This window comes from Triticum aestivum, chromosome 4D (assembly GCF_018294505.1).
Source record: "Triticum aestivum cultivar Chinese Spring chromosome 4D, IWGSC CS RefSeq v2.1, whole genome shotgun sequence".
Classification (NCBI taxonomy): domain Eukaryota; kingdom Viridiplantae; phylum Streptophyta; class Magnoliopsida; order Poales; family Poaceae; genus Triticum; species Triticum aestivum.
The window spans coordinates 25,558,446-25,575,148 of NC_057805.1; positions in this window are offsets into that span (position 1 = coordinate 25,558,446).

Below are 16,703 nucleotides of genomic sequence, written 5' to 3' on the forward strand. Positions count from 1 at the left end.
CCTTAGTTCCCCGCCTCCCTCCGCTTCCCCATTCATACTCCGTGGGCGCCAAAACGCCCTCTCCACCAGCCGTGAAACCCGAGCCTTGTCCGTCCTCCACCCCATAGCGGCCAATCCACCGCCACCCTCCTCCATCACGCCGGAGCCGGTACCCCGACGTCGTCGTCCAACGCAACCGCAACCGCAACGCCCTCAAGGACTTAGCAGCTGAAGTCGAGGCAGAGCCGCCTCCATGACGCCGACGCCGACGTGCGCCGTACCAGAACCACTCCGACCATGCCACGTGCGCCGACGCCGTCCTACGCCTAACTACTGCCGCTGCACTGTCGCAACCGTCCACCGCACCGGAGCTATTCCCGCTACGCCGTCGTTCGCTGCCTCGGATCTGGTTCCCGCCGCCAACAGACGGCCACTGCACCACACTCAACAACTTGGCCATGGCTTCGTCCAAGGCTCCACCGTCCTCCACAACTTCTCGTTTCCAGTGAACCACAAGAAGATCGTTGGAAAAACAGAAGGAGGACACAGCACTGCCAGCAGAAAGAGGTACTCCTCTTCCCTTATTCGTGCAAATCTTACGTCTCTACTCACATCGTATTCATCCCACGAAAGAAACTAGTTGAGCGCTTCTTACCGCATCTTCTTCGTGATACTAAATGCACAAGGTTTCCTCCCTTTACTATTTCACCTTTGCTAGAGGTCAGTAGCCCACCCAGATTTCAATCCAGGTTCAGTCAAACCACAATTAAAAGAAGCAGCACCCGCTTAGGCGCGCGGAGCACCTAGTCCGCCTGTTCGCCGGGGAAGCGGCGCATCGGTGTCTATCATAGGAGTGTGGGGCGCAGGAGCTGCTTGCACCCGATCTGGAGGTCGGCGGGGCTTGAATGGATGGCCGGGGGGCGGTGCCAAGCAGGGCGGTGCGGTGAGGTCGAGGGGAGGGCGCAGGCAGGGGAGGAATACTAGGCCGGTGGTCGCTGGTGTTTTGAGGAAGATCGTCAACACTGACTGGCTGGAGGTAGATGAAGGCGATCTGCCCGTTCTTTGTACATCGGACGGTGCAGAAAAAATGGACTGACCTATTTGTTTTCAGTCGACCGTTATTTTCATAGAATCCTGTAGTACATTTATTTCTCACCGACCTGCTATCTTCTACCTTTACACTGTACTAATTGTGCACACACTTCACCCATACTCACACTATTGTTTTTTTATGCATGGGTATTTCAGACTCTGACGCAGTGTTGATGAATGCAGAAAAGAAAAGACAGAAGTCGCTCCAGTGTAATTCAGAGATAAGCACTAAGCATTTCAGCGCTCTAAAGGGTGCAGTGTCAGCAGTTGGAGAGTGTAAGCGTAGCTCTGCAGTTGATGATCTCAATTTCCACACGCAACCATCCCAGGTGCTTTCTTTAACTTCGTGCTATCAAATGTGGTTGCACGTTGCATATGGTGTCTAGCTTGTATTTCTTCCAATTTGGTTAAATTGCATCTGCTTACTTTACACATTATACCTTTGATAATGACATGCCTTCCTGTTTTTGATACATGCATACTACATATGTCTATTAACCATGTTCGTACATCAAACTAATGCTCTTTTGTATCCCTCGTCAATCACTTATGATGAGACAGTCACCCCAGTGGGTTACTGTGAGACGCCCTACTCGTTTAAAGAGTGCAGTGTCATCCTCCCCTCATGATTCTCAAGAAACAGCAAGGCTAGATGAAGATAGTCAACGTAGCTCTCTAGTTGATGACCGCAATTCCCCCACACCACCATCGCAGGTGCTTGCTCTTACTTGGCAGTGTGATATGTGGTTGCATGTTGCATATGGTTTCTACCTTGTAATGCTTCTAATTAGGGTAAATTGCATCTGCTTAGTTAACACATTATACCTGTGAATATGACATGCCTTCCTGTTTTTGGTACATACTACGTCTTTCTATTAACCATGTTCTTACATCAAACTACTTTTCTTGTGTATCCCTCACAAATCACTTCTGACGATACACCTTCAAGTTGACAGTGTAATATTGGTTGCATCTTGCATATCATTTAAAACATGTATTGCCTCTAATTTGTTGAAGTGCCACTTATAATGAGACACATCTAACTTGCTAGAGTGATTTGGTTGGATCTTTCATATGGTGTCTAGATTGCATTGCTTCCAATTTGTTGAAGTGCCTTCTGCTTAGCGTTTTTCATACATATTCCATCCTCCTATAATGTGGTTGCCATACATAAAAGTTGTGTTCGTCAGTATCATGCATTAACGAATTTGGAAGTGCGAATTTCATTCCTTTTCTTGTGTGTTTACTTGACAAGGAAAAATCTGAAAGGACGAAGGCACAGAATGATGGTGGTCCTCTGGAGCAACCGAAACAGATGATCTCTACAGATTCTCCTGCTACTAGTACTGCAGTGCTAGTTCCAAATCTCATCTCCCCTACTCCACAACCCAAGCTGCTTGCTCTAACATGGCAATGTGATATCTGGTTGCATGTTGCATATGGTGCCTAGCTTGTATTGCTACTAATTTGTTAAATTGCATCTCCTTAGCTTACACATTACATGTGAATATGACACGCCTTCCTGTTTTTGGTACATACTACATCTGCCTATCCCACCATGTTCTTACATCAAACTATTGTTCTTGTGTATCCTGCATCTATCGCTTATGATGAGACAGCCACGCGCGTGGGTTAATATGAGACTCACTAATCTTATAAATAATGCAATTTCATCCTCTCCACATGATTCTCAAGAAACAGCAAGCCTAAATGAAGATATAGAACGTAGCTCTGTACTTGAAGACCGCACTTCCCCTACACCACCATCATAGGTGCTTGCTCTAACTTCGAAGTGTGATATGTGGTTGCATGTTGCATACGGTGTCTAGCTTGTAATGCTTCTAATTAGGGTAAATTGCATCTGCTTAGTTTACACACTATACCTGTGAATATGACATGCCTTCCTATTTTTGGTACACACTACATCTATGTGTTAACCTTGTTCTTACATGAAACTACCTCTCTTCTGTAGCATGCATCAATCACTTATGATGACTCACCTTTATTCATTGCATATTGCATATTATTTCTAGCCTGTTGCCATGTATTGCTTCTAATTTGGTCAAATACATTTGTTAGGGCACCCTTTTAATTTGGCAGAGTGATATCGGTTTCATCTTTCATATGGTTTCTAGCTTGCATTGATTCTAACAAGTTCAAGCACCTTGTGCTTAGTTTACACTTTATACATCATACATGTCAATATGTCACGCCGTCCTGTTTTTCATACATATTCCATCCTCCTATCATGTGGCTGCCTTACATGAAAGTAGTGTTCGTCAGTATCATGCATCAATGAGTTCTGAAGAGCAAATTTTATTCCTTTTTCTTGTGGGTTTGACTTGACAAGGCAAAATCAAGAAAGAGGAAGGAAAATAGTAAGGAAGGCGATGATGGTGGTCCTCTGCAGCAACATAAACGGAGCATCTGTACCGATTCTCCTTGTACTGATAGTGCATTACAAGGTCCAAGTCTCCGCTCCCCTACTCCACCATCCAAGGTGCTTGCTCTAACTTGGCAGTGTGATATCTGGTTGCATGTTGCATATGGTGTCTAGCTTGTATTGCTCCTAATTACTATAAACTGCATCTGCTTAGCTTACACGTGATACGTGTGAATATGACACACTTTCCTGTTTTTGGTACATACTATATCTGTCTATCACACCATGTTCTTACATGAAACTACTCTTCTTGTGTATCCTGCATCAGTCACTTATGATGGGACACCTTTAAGTTGGCAGTGTGATATTGGTTTGCATCTTGAATATGATTTTTAGCATGTATTGCTTCTAGTTTGATGAACGCCACCTATGACGAAACAGTTTTAACTTGGCAGAGTGATATTGATTGCACCTTCCATATGGTGTCTAGTTTGCAGTGCTTCTAATTTGTTGAAGTGCCTTCTGCTTAGTTACCACATCATAGGTGTGAATATGTCAAGCCGTCCATTTTTTCGTACATATTCCATCCTCGTATCATGACTTTGCCTTTCATCAGAGTAGTGTTCATCAGTATCATGCTTGAATGAGTTCTGAAGAGCGAATTATATTCCTTTTTCTTGTCGGTATGACCTCACAATGCAAAATCAATAAAGCTGAAGGAAATTGGCAAGGCATTGGATGATGTTGGTCCTTCTGAGCAACTGAAACGGAGGTTCTCTACAGATTCTACTCCGCCATTCTCCCAACAAGATTCACAAGACAACACAAGGCTAGACAGTCAACGTAGCTGTGTAGATGATGAGCACATCTCCCCTACTCCACCATCACAGGTGCTTTCTCTAACTTGGCACAATTATATGTGGTTCCAAGTTGCGTATGATGTGTAGCTTGTATTGCTTCTAACTTTGTTGAACTGCATCTGCTTACTTTACACATAATGCCTGTGAATATGACATGTGTTCCTGTTTCAACATCAGACTACTGTTCTTGCATATCCCGCATCAGTCACTTATGATAAGGCACCTTTAAGTCGCCACTGTGATATTGGTTGTGTCTTGCATATGATTTCTAGCATGTACTGCTTCTATTTTGTTGAAACGCCATACAGTTTGAACTTGGCAGAGTGATATTGGTTGCATCTTTCATATGGTGTCTAGCTTGAAGTGCTTCGAATTTGTTGAAATGCCTTCTGCTTAGTTACCACATCATAGGTGTGAATATGTCACGCCATCCTATTTTTCATACATATTCCATCCTCGCATCATGTGTTTGCCTTTCATCCGAGTAGTGTTCGTCAGTATCATGCATGAATGAGTTCTGAAGAGCGAATTTTATTCCTTCTTCTTATCGGTTTGACTTCACAATGCAAAATCATTATAGCTGAAGGAAATTAGTCCGACAGTGGATGATGGTGGTCCTTCGGAGCAACTCAAATAGGGGGTCTCTATAGATTCTACTCCGCCATCCTCCGAACAAGATTCGCAAGACAACACAAGGCTGGACAGTCAATCTAGCTGTGTAGATGATGAGCACATCTCCCCTACTCCATCATCACAGGTGCTTGCTCTAACTTGGCACTATTATATGTGGTTGCATGTTGCGTATGATGTCTAGCTTGTATTGCTTCTAACTTGAATTGCATCTGCTTACTTTACACATAATGCCTGTGAATATGACACGTGTTCCTGTTTCTAGAACATACTTGTACATGATGAGCACATCTCCCCTACTCCACCATCACAGGTGCTTGCTCTTACTTGGAACTGTTATATGTGGTTGCGTTTTCAGTATGATGTCTAGTTTGTATTGCTTCTGATTATGTTGAATTGCATCTGCGTAGCTTACAACTTATACCTGCAACGATCAGTTATCCATAAGACACATTTAACTTGGGACTATGATGTAGGTTGCATTTTGCATTGTCTTCTAGCTTGTACTGCTTCTAATTTCTTGAAATGGCACTTACGACGAGACACTTTTTACCTGATAGAGTGATATTGGTTGCATGTTCATATGGTTCCTAGCTTTCATTTCTTCTAATTTTGTTGAAATGCCTTCTGCTTACTATTTTATCATACATATTCCATCCTCCTATCCTACGTGTGAATATGAAACGCTGTCTTTTTTTGTATATATTCCATCTTCCTATCCTGCGCTTGCCTTACATCAAAGTAGTGTTCGTCTGTATCATGCATCAACCAGTTATGCAGAGCTAATTTTATTCATCTTCTTGTAGTTTTGACTTCATAAGGCAATATCAGAAAATAGGAAAGAAAAGAGTAAGTTAGGGGATGTTGGTGGTCCTCCGCACCGACGCAAACAGAGACTCTCTAGATTTGCCACTGCTACTGCTAATGAAGTTGAAGTCCCAAGTCTACATGATGAGTTCATCTCCCGTACTCCACCATCGCAGGTGCTTGCTCTAAGTTGACAGTGTGATAATTGGTTTCATGTTGCATATGTTGTCTAGCCTGTATTTCTTATATTTTGATTAAATTGCACCTGCTGAGTTTATACGTTATACATGTGCATATGACATGGCTTTCTGTGTCTAGAATACACTGCATCTATCTATCATACCATGTTCTTACATCAAAGTAGTGCTATTGTGTATCCCGCATCAGTCACTCATGATTGGACGCTTTTAACATGGTCGTTTGATAGTGGTTGCATCTTGCATTGATTTCTACGTTGTACTGCTTCTAATTTTTTGAATTGCCACTTATGACAAGACACTTTTAACTTGGCAGAGTAATATTGGTTGCATCTTTCATATGGTGTCTAGCTTGCATTACATCTATTTTCTTGAAAACCCTTCTGCTTAGTTTGCACATCCTAGCTGTGAATATGTCATGTCGTCCTATTTTTCTTACATATTCCATCCTCATACGGTTGTCTTACATCAAAGTATTGCTTGTCTGTATCATGCATCAATGAGTTCTAAAGGGCGATTTTATTCTTTTGTGTTGTGGGTACGGCTTGACATGGCAAAGTCAAAAAAGAGCAAGGAAAATAATATAGTAGGGAGTGGTGTTACTCGTCGGGTGAAACGGAAAAGGATCTGCCGTCAAGATTCTGCTGGTACTTATAGTGTAGTAGAAGGTCCAAGTCCACCGGCTAAATCTACAAACACAGTATCACCTGCTCCACCAGCTGTAGCATCCGCTTTAATTGTACCAACATCTCAATGAGTAACTCGTTCGTTTGCTCCGGAACTGGCCAGTTCCCAAGCTACCTTCACACCTAACACTACTTCCGAAGCACTGCTGACACAACAGCACTTGGCAAGATCAGATGAACCTCATGAGCATCAACACCAAGACGGTACCTGGCCGAGTCAAGTTGCAGTTGCGTGCTCCTTTATATGTACTCTCATAGTTTGATGTACACTAACACTTTCCATATTCATTGTTGAACTAGCACCATGGCGCAAGCGGAAATAGACACCAGGGATAATGCTTGACAAATTAACAAAATCTAAAGGAGGAAGAATGGAGATCCATTTTGAGGCAGGTTTAAAAAGGCCACGTGATGCTACAGAGTCAGCCAAGTTAGTATCAGAGGCAGCCGTTGCCGTTAGGTGTCATGGCAATACCCAGTTTAACACCTTCCTTGACCATTTATCTGTAAGTAATGTTATTCATCGCAATTAGTAATATTGTCTTGCTCTGTCCCATACTTTCTAGCTTCCTCCTAATAAGACTCACATTCTTTTTTCAACAGATGAGGTTCAAGTTGGATCCGAAAGATGATGCAAGTAAACAAGCATGCACTCATGTTTTTCAGTCTGCTCTGCGACAGTATCGGTACCACCTTAGAAAAGCTCACTTTGAAGGCAAGGCTAACAATGAAATCGCCCAAACATCTCCAGTGGAATATATTACAGATGAAGACTGGACAACCCTTGTTAAACACTGGTCTGATCCAAAGTATCAGGTAGGCTATATATATTTGATCAGACCACATATTGAACTTGTATTTATGTATGTGCCTTACAAGCGTATCTTCTTCTAGGCTAACTGTTTGAAGAACAAAACCAACCGTTCTAAAGTGAAATTCCAACAGACAACAGGATCTCGTAGCTATATTGCACACTGCGAGGCTCTTATAAATAGCTGCTACTTCCTTTTTTTTGTGCCATATTATCGTATCTATATTGACTTGTTCCAAATACAAAGGAAGGCCTGTGCGGACCAAAAAGAACCTGAACCGAATGCAGTGCAAATCTTCAAGGATTGCCACACCAGCAAGATGAAGGGCATGAGCACACCAGTTGAAGCCGCTGTTGTAAGTCCTTACTCCTCCTGCCTTTGAACTGATTGGTATTGTGATGTGTTCATTTAACTACTTGGTTTGCAGCCAAGGTCAGTTACTCTGTTCACTTTTATACACAGTTGTCTTAACGTATCATTTCACCTTACATGGTTTAAAAGAGATGAAGAATATTCTTTTGGTCTTGATCTGTAATCTAGTTGTTATGTTCACGTGCGCACACAATGATAAAATAGCATGTTTGTTTTATATCTGTTTGCCCATGATATGTATGATGTCATACTATGTTCATCCTACTTTAAACCATGTCTCTTTATCCTTAGATGCCAACGAATGTGAGGAAATAGACAATACAGTAGGCATGCTACATGGACAAATGTTCCGAAAGTGATTTTATTATTTATTTGGCACTACAATACATGCTAATGTATTACAGTAGTTCACCAAAATAAGTTATGTATAAATGTTTAACCTACTTTGTTTGTATTTGTCTCATTAGTAACTTATCTGGTACACTAATCTACAAGTTCAAACTTTCTGGAAGCTATGGAACAAATGATTGAACATCCACAACCACCTGAAGGTGATGAGGCTACCACAGGCACAATCTCACCTCTTGCTGCTGTGCGTCAGTATCTCTCCACTAACAGTGCAAAAAGCACCTTCCTGCGTAATTCTGGGTTGGTTGTCAAGGTAACCTCGTCCAAATCGCCTACTGAACAAAATCTTCCTGCAAGACAGAGTGATATATCTGTGCTCCAAACACATGTCCAATCCCTAATGGACGTCGTTTCAGAAACAAGAATAGTGGTTGACAAATGTCGTCAAGATATGACTGGTTTTGAAACCAGACTATCAGACATTCGCTTCGTTGTTCAAGAGCAATGGCGGAAAAAGGTGAAGATCGTGCTGCTCCATCAGATTCTACAGCCTGAAACATTAGCACTCAGGTCAAATGATATGTGCTTCTATACATCTGATGGTGCTTTTATCTGGATTTGACAGCGAGTTACTGCTGGACAGGTGGGGCCCCGTGATTTGACTCGCCATTATCATTTTAACTACGGCGCTACGACCGACGTGAGTCTCCCGATTCCTGACCACCTCCATACAAGTGCCTCTCCCAATGCTCCACCATGTAGTTGAGGCTAGCTCTTGCATGAGAGCCCACTTCTCCACTTCTTCCTTGCCTCTCTTTCCTCGACATATAGCCCACCATTGTACTACTTACTTGCTCCTACAGGTGCTAAGCTTTCCACATAGGCATAAAGTCTGATGTGGCAAGTTAATTAAGAAGAGAGAGACTAGTTTGGTGACCCAAGGAAAAAATGATGCTAAGCGTGTGTACCTAGGTGAAAAGACAAGTTTGGGTCTATAGCTAATTTAAATGAAGCAAACTTAGCAACAAAAAACTACTAATAAGCACCTATGCATTGGGGACTTGATTGCTAAGCCATTTAATGCCCTTAGCACCTCATCTAAGCACCATTTCATTGGAAGAGCTCACTCCTTGGCAAATGCAATAAATACTACTCCCTCTGTCCCATAATATAAGAACGTTTTTGGCACTACACTAGTGTCAAAAATGTTCTTATATTATGGGACAAAGGGAGTACGAAGAAAGAGATAGAGAGAAGTAAAAAAATACACTTATAGGCAACCTTATAGCTAACCTTGTTGTAGTATGAGTGACTAAGTGATGACATGCCAACATCAGATAGCCTAACGCACCGTGTTAAATCTCCAAGGGTGCGACCGCGCGAGCGACGCAACGGTCGTGGTAGGCGCGACCATGATACGGGCTGCTAGCAGCCCTTGGATCTGAGATCGAACGGTTGCATGCTAAGTTGCTGAAAATTTGCAGAATAACCCTTCAGGATAGGATATTCACCCATAGGTCTAGAATCACGCCATGCAACCGTTCGATCTCAGATCCACGGGCTCTCGGAAGCCCGTATCATGGGAGAATCGAAAGCTACCACCCAGCCGTTCGCACGCTGGCAGTTTGCTCCTACTCGTCCCCGCACGTCCTTTAATATTATGGCGGTTCGCTCCTAGTCGTCCCGTCCTTTCACATTACGGCAGTTCCACTAATCCTAACCCTCCTCCCAAATCCATGGCGTCCCAAATCTCCTTGATCGGCGGTGAGTACAAGGTTAGAACCATCACCGGCGATGAGTTCGACGTCATCTACACCCGTTCTTCCGCGACGGTAAAAGGATGCCTTTCTCGCGCATGTTCAAAAACTCAGATGATGAGTGGGTCGCTGGGCTAGATGTTGAGTACACCACAGTCCCGGGACGAGAGAAGGATCTAAAGGAGGAAGAGAGGAAGAAGCCCGCCGTGATCCAGGTTTGCATGCATGACTTACGCTTGGTCTACCACATATGCCATGCCGACGTAGAATGCCTGGATTTTAAGAACATCCTCGAGAGCAACCTAGTCAAATTCGTTACTGTAGACTTTACGAACGACAAAAGAGTCCTGGGTCAGATAGGCCTCATTGTAGGCAGCCCCTTCGACCTCCAGAAGAATCGGCTGCTGCCCTCCAGTGTCCAGCCTTCAATGCTGAACCTGGCAGGAGCCATGGTTCATCCTTCATACGGTAAACTCGAGAAACCTCATCACACATTTCATCGTCATGCATGGCAGCGGAATGTACTAGATATAGACCACATCCACTATGCTGCAATGGATGGCTACCTTTGTTTCAGTATCTACAAGGGTTGGATGAAGAGCAAGAGCCAAGTGTGCGGTTCAAGCAAAGAAGTATCGACCAAGAGGAAGAGGGACAAGGACGAGGTCGAGGACGTGGACGAGGACTCCGAGTAAGGTGGCAGTGTCGTTTCTCATGGTGGTTCTAATGCAGTGTCTACTGGATTAGTTGCATAGTTTAATTTCAGGTGTGCTTAGTTTAATTTGAGGGGTGTGTTGTGCTGAGCCCCTAGCAGAACTATGTTATGTTTCTTCTCGTTACTTTAACTCTTCAGTACGTACATACTAGTATTTCTTACATTTCATTTAGCACCCCATTTAAGCACGTACTAGCTTTCTTAATAGTACTATATGCATAATTTGGCAACGAGCGCTCTCTATATGTACCACCTTTTTTTTAATTTCAATTTTTGCTCCACGGCGCAATCCATCGATACTACTACTGTACAAAAGTATACATTTCTTAAAAGGCTAGAGTATTGTTCATCACATATATAGCGAGTTAAATTCTCAACCTAGAACGACGTGCATGCCATGTAAACCGATACAGAGGAAGTATAGTAAAAATGAGGTGATTTTACTGAGCGATCGGCGGGGGAGCATGGCCTGTCATGCGGTCCCACGTGTCATGATGTACCAAGGCGATGCGCGTGTCCCTCTTGAGGCAGAAGCAATACTACGTGGTTTGAGATGATGGCGAACCGAAGTGTGAAATAATGGTTGCTTCGTCCGTCTGGGAAGGTGCGGCATTGTGATTTGACGTCTCATTGCTCATTACTACTACTGGGCCGGTACGAGTGGGGTGCGTCCCCCCTGCTTTTCTGCACTGTTATTTGGTGCTTGACATGTCAACCCGGTTGCTATACATCCCACATGTCATCCACAGGAAGTACAGAATTCATGAAAGGGAGCGTCGATGGAGGAGTATACTACAAGACACGGCTTGGGTTTTTGCTAAAAGAGGTGAGGGCAGGTCTTTTCCCGCGCGGCAGGCAGGGGAGTTTGGCATAGTCTGTTCGAGGCAAGGAGGCAGGAAGGGAAACAAGCAAATAAAGGTTGAGCAACTTAGTTTTGGAAAATCTGATTTTACGGAGTACGTACCCACTAGGGTTTATAGGGCTCATCTAAAAAACATTCGTTTTTCCATTTGATAAGTCTCAATTCTACTACTAGTAGTAGTACAATCACATGTTGGATTTCGAGGTGCGTTAGATCACTCAATGCAAGCAGTGTCAAGAGGAAACTCACCAATGCATGTAGAAGTTCATGGAAATTTAGTGGTCATTCATGCATTCGTTCTAATTAATGCCTCGGTAAACATAACTTCTTGAGAAAAACGAGCGTACTAATTACTTGTGCAAACTATGAAATTAATTCGGCCACTCACCGTCTACCTTGGTTGGAGAGATTTTGAAATTGAGCCATAAACCGGAAAGGAGGGAGTAGTAACTTTTGTCTCGATTCCTATTTGTGGCCTTGTATAGATGCAAAATGTATTTTTTTTATAGTGGCCTTGTATAAGTAAATGGAGGGAGTACTAAAGGACATATATATTCCAAACAATATGATAAACTCTCAAACCAAGGTAGTAGGGACGATGAGTAAACGGAGGGAGTAGTAAAATTTTCTCCTCGTCCGGCGAGCCACCGCGCGCGTGGGCGAGGGAGCGGGCGTAAGGCGTATAGTAGTAGTAGTACTACTAGTCATAGGCAAGCTTCACCTCATCCTGCGAGCCACCGCGCCCGTGGGCGGGGGAGACGGTGTACTAAGCAAGCTTCTCCTCGTTCCGCGAGTTGACGGGACACATCAAAAGTACTCCAGTGTATATAGCCTTGCCTCTAAGGTAGGCCCCACATGGTTTGCCTCTTTTTTAACATAACACGTCAAGTCGCAATTTGTTTGTTCACCCGTGGTAGACGATCCTTCGTCCACCAAATGGACAACCAGTACACATGTCAAATTACCACGTGGGCTGCCTTTTCGTACAGAAATGAGCTCCACCGTGTACCCGCGCGGGTGTGGTTGGGAAAGAGACGGGAGTACGTGCGCCGTGCGTGCACCTCTTCTCTTCGTGCACATCCCCCACCTACGGGTATGTGTGTGAGAGAGATACAAACCTAGACATAATGCGCCGTCCGTCCCCATGCCTCCGCCCAGTCCGACCACCAGTCACCACCACGCCCCACTCCTCCTCACCTTATCTCTCATCTTTCTCCCTCCATTTTTATATACATGGGGCCACTATCAAAATTAAAATTTGCAGATATACAAGGCCACCAACACTAATCGATGCAATATTAATGGTGTTTGCCTTGTAGTACTACCAAAGGAGGACATTAATCATCCCTTGCGTGCATGCGGGAGTGTGAGCATTGGCTTGATGTGCATGAAAGAGAAGAATACAAGGCAAACAAGGAAACAAGGTGGCTTGCAACATTGACATAGAAGACATTAATTTTTTCCTTGGTACCTGTAATATGGGTTTGTGGCCTTGTATACAAAAATGGAGTCCGATAAAATTCTCGAGATACCATTTATCCAATAAAATTCTCGAGATATCATTAGTTTTTACAAAATGGGATTACTCCTGCATGGGTCAATCGCAACAGGTGTTCTGTAAAAAAATGCATCTTGATGTTCCGTGCAATGCACGGGCATCTTGCTAGTGCATGAAAACAACACATGGCAAAATTCCACGACGAACGAGGGATTTGAATCTGTTGGGAGGGGCTGTTTGGATCTCGCCCGAGGTAGCCAAAATATTGGCGACCCTTTTGTCCACCGGTGCCTTTGCCACTGATGAACGAGGAATGGCTCGGGTGCTCATGCATCCTCCAGCACGCACGTTGGAGATGAGCTCGCACGACCTGTGTTTTCTTGTCCCACCACGCTGCCCGAGCCACCCGCAGACCGACCGGCGACCCGCAAATTACGCCATCCAACCATAGCCGCACACATTATGACAGCAACTCAACCAACCGGACAAAATTCACGCAAACATGTAGACAAACTGCTATTTCATATCAACAACGACAAAAATCATATAAAATACCGGATTTTCATACAAACATGATGGATTTCATTACATTCAAATGAACTACGCGATGCTAGTTCTGGACAGCACAGGTATATAATACCTGGCCTAAATGGTCGCCCGCCGATTGATTTGTGTTCCTCATGTCCGGCAGCACGATCACCGGACTGCCGGGAGCCCCGGAGGTATATGCTTCAGCGCAAAGGACGGCTCGCTTCCCCACTGCCCAACTGATATCATTGGCTGATGCCGAAGATGATGGTTGTCGGCACCGATTCAAGTTCATCACCGGCCACTACTTTGCCATGGCCGGCACCGGCTCGAGTTCATCCTAACATTCCCCTCTTCCATGGAGCCCATGCCGGGTCGACCAAGGTCCTCGCAACAAAAGGATCCGGCAAGACACCTGCTGTGTACGCCAGCGTCGCCTCCGCGGTGGCCTTCATGGGACCCAAGCGGCGGCGGCCTCCCGTGTTCTACTTCTCCTCATGATGGCGGCGGACGCGGAGGCATTGGCCACCGACTCATCGCTCTTCGTGCACCCGGCTTCTGTCGCTGCTTGCATGGCGCGGCCGCCGGCATTGGAGTGTCGGCCACAGAAATGGGAGACGTGGTACGAGGCGGCGGCGTGGATGGCAGCAACGACGCCCGTGCGCCGCTCCTCATCGAGCTGGCCTAGAGCGGCGAGTTGCTGAACCGCGCGCCGGCTTGGGGCGGCAACTGGCTCCGTCGGGCGAGGGGAGGGAGGTGGATCAGCGAGCTGCATAGCTCGTATCTAGCGGGCTACCCAGCCGGCTTGGATGCGGAATAACTACTCTTCGTAAGCCATTGTAAGAGAGGACAAAATGGTGAAGGAGGAGATAGGGGAGCGGCGGAGGTGTGCGATTCTTGGCCAGCGTTTGGCCTCGTTTAAATAGGAGATTAAATAGACGACGGACGGGAGGAGCTCGGCCGGCGTTGCGTTTAATGCCGGCCCGGTCATGAACGGACGTGTGTCCAAAGTGGGTTTCTCGGCTTCCACATGGGCGGGTTTCATGGAGGCGTTTGAATGCGGCAAGGAGGCGTGTTCAGCCGGGCGTGCAGCGAGTGGCACCCTCGGCTCTAACCTAGGACACCGCACCGTTGTTCCACTGACGTGTGGGCTCTTTGGGTACATGGCCTGCATGTCAGTGACCCAACGCAGGCAGCGCATAGCAGAGGAACCTTTGGTGGGCCAGGGCGGTCAGAAGCGGGCATTTCATAATCCGATGATTGTTCATTGAGTGTGACGTCATCTTTTTCATGTAGATAAGCCTACTATGTTGATAGCCCATTCGATACGTTGTGATTCATAAAGACCGCTGCAAACATCAATGTTCTGCTTATCACAGATAAGATTGATTAATACCCGTAACAATCCATGTCCTTAACAAAGGGTGCATGCACGTATAGGTTGAGCGTGTGTCTTGCGTCGTGTGCTGTGTGCATGCAGGCGTGCGAGTGTTGCGTGCATGCAAGGGTACGTTTCAGTGTTGCATGCATGCAAGGGTACGTTTCAGTGTTGCATGCATGGGTGCATACGTGCGTGTGTTTGTGAGTGCATGTGTACGTGTCAGTGTTGCACGCCTACATGCGTGCGTGTGTACGTTATGTGTACGTGTCAGTGTTGCACGCCTGCATGCATGCGTGTCTTGCGTGCATGCATGTGTACGTGCAGGGTGAGGCTACATGTCAGTCGACTGGCTTTTTCATCTCTGGTCATTAGATTTTCCAGCCGTTCGATATGAAATCAAGGGCCTCCAGTTTATCATCAAACTCCACCCCCCTGAGCCGCCAGCCACCACCGGCCGAACCGTCGCCCCCCCGCCGCCCGCGGCCGGCTTGCGCCGCCACGCCGCCCCGCCCTCCCCGAAACCACTCCCCACCGCCGGTCCGCCGCCGCATCGGCCATCCCTCTAGGCCCCCCCGCGCCGAGCTTTTTCTCCGGCGATCCCCACCCCACCGCCCAATCAACGCCCCCACCGCCGGCGACTGCCAACCAGAGGTCTCACGACTTCGAATACCCACCGACCACTAATTTATTACCATTACTGTCCTTCATATACGCGCTGACGGGTGGGCCCTATGGTAATGTTCGCTGCTGAATGTGGACCATTTGATTGGTCAATTTATCGTGTTATCAACAAATTATGAAGCTATATGGTGAGCCAGTGACCGTATGATCACCCTAAAATGTACTCCTATTTTATTAACACAGTACAGACTCAAACTACCATTTCTTTCTTTCATATACGGGATGACAGGTGGGCCCCATGGTTACGCGCCCCGATGGTGCAACACTAGTGGCGCCGCGTGGAACGTTTGACTGGTCAATTGATTGTGTCATCAACAAAATACGGAGTTGTACGGGTGAGCCAGTGACCGTATAATCATGACATGTATTTATTTAACACGGTACAGACGCAAGGGCTCATATATACGCGCAAGCACTCACCACTATAAGCGCACACACGCGGACCCTACCCCTATGAGCACCTTCGAGAGAGTGGGCCAGCATATGATCTTGAGATTTTATGAAGTTACCATAGGTGCCTCGTAGTCGAGTGGAACGTCTTGTAACATCCCAAATTTTCAATTTGGAATGTTATACATTAGATCATCATGCATATCATATTTTAATGCATTTCGTTTTGCGATCCTCGGAAATTCTAAGCAACTCAAGGACCCACGGAGAGAGTTGGGGATTTTCCGATTTTTCATATTTGAATTTTATCAAATATCGAAACGAGGATCAATTGTTTTAATTATTTTTCTCTCCGAAAATATTTCTTGTTAAAAATATACGAGAGGGGATAAAATGGCTTCCCCAAAAATAATGAAATATTGGAGGAAAATATTAAAAACAAATATTTGATTTTATTTGGGATTTTATTGCTATTTTATTTGCATAGGAAAAATATGTGTTTTTCTAAATTGCATTTTAGGCCCAAATAAATGTTCATCTTATCCGGCTTATTTTTAGAGGACGGGGAAAATTTATTTCGGGATTTTTGGAGTCCGTGTAGTATTTCTTTTTCTTTATTTTTCTGCACGTCGGAATTATTAAAAAACAAGTCAACCGACCTACCGGGCCGTGTCCGGCTAGGACTCCTGGCCCGACCGGCCCTTATAAGCCGGGAGGCCGCCCCC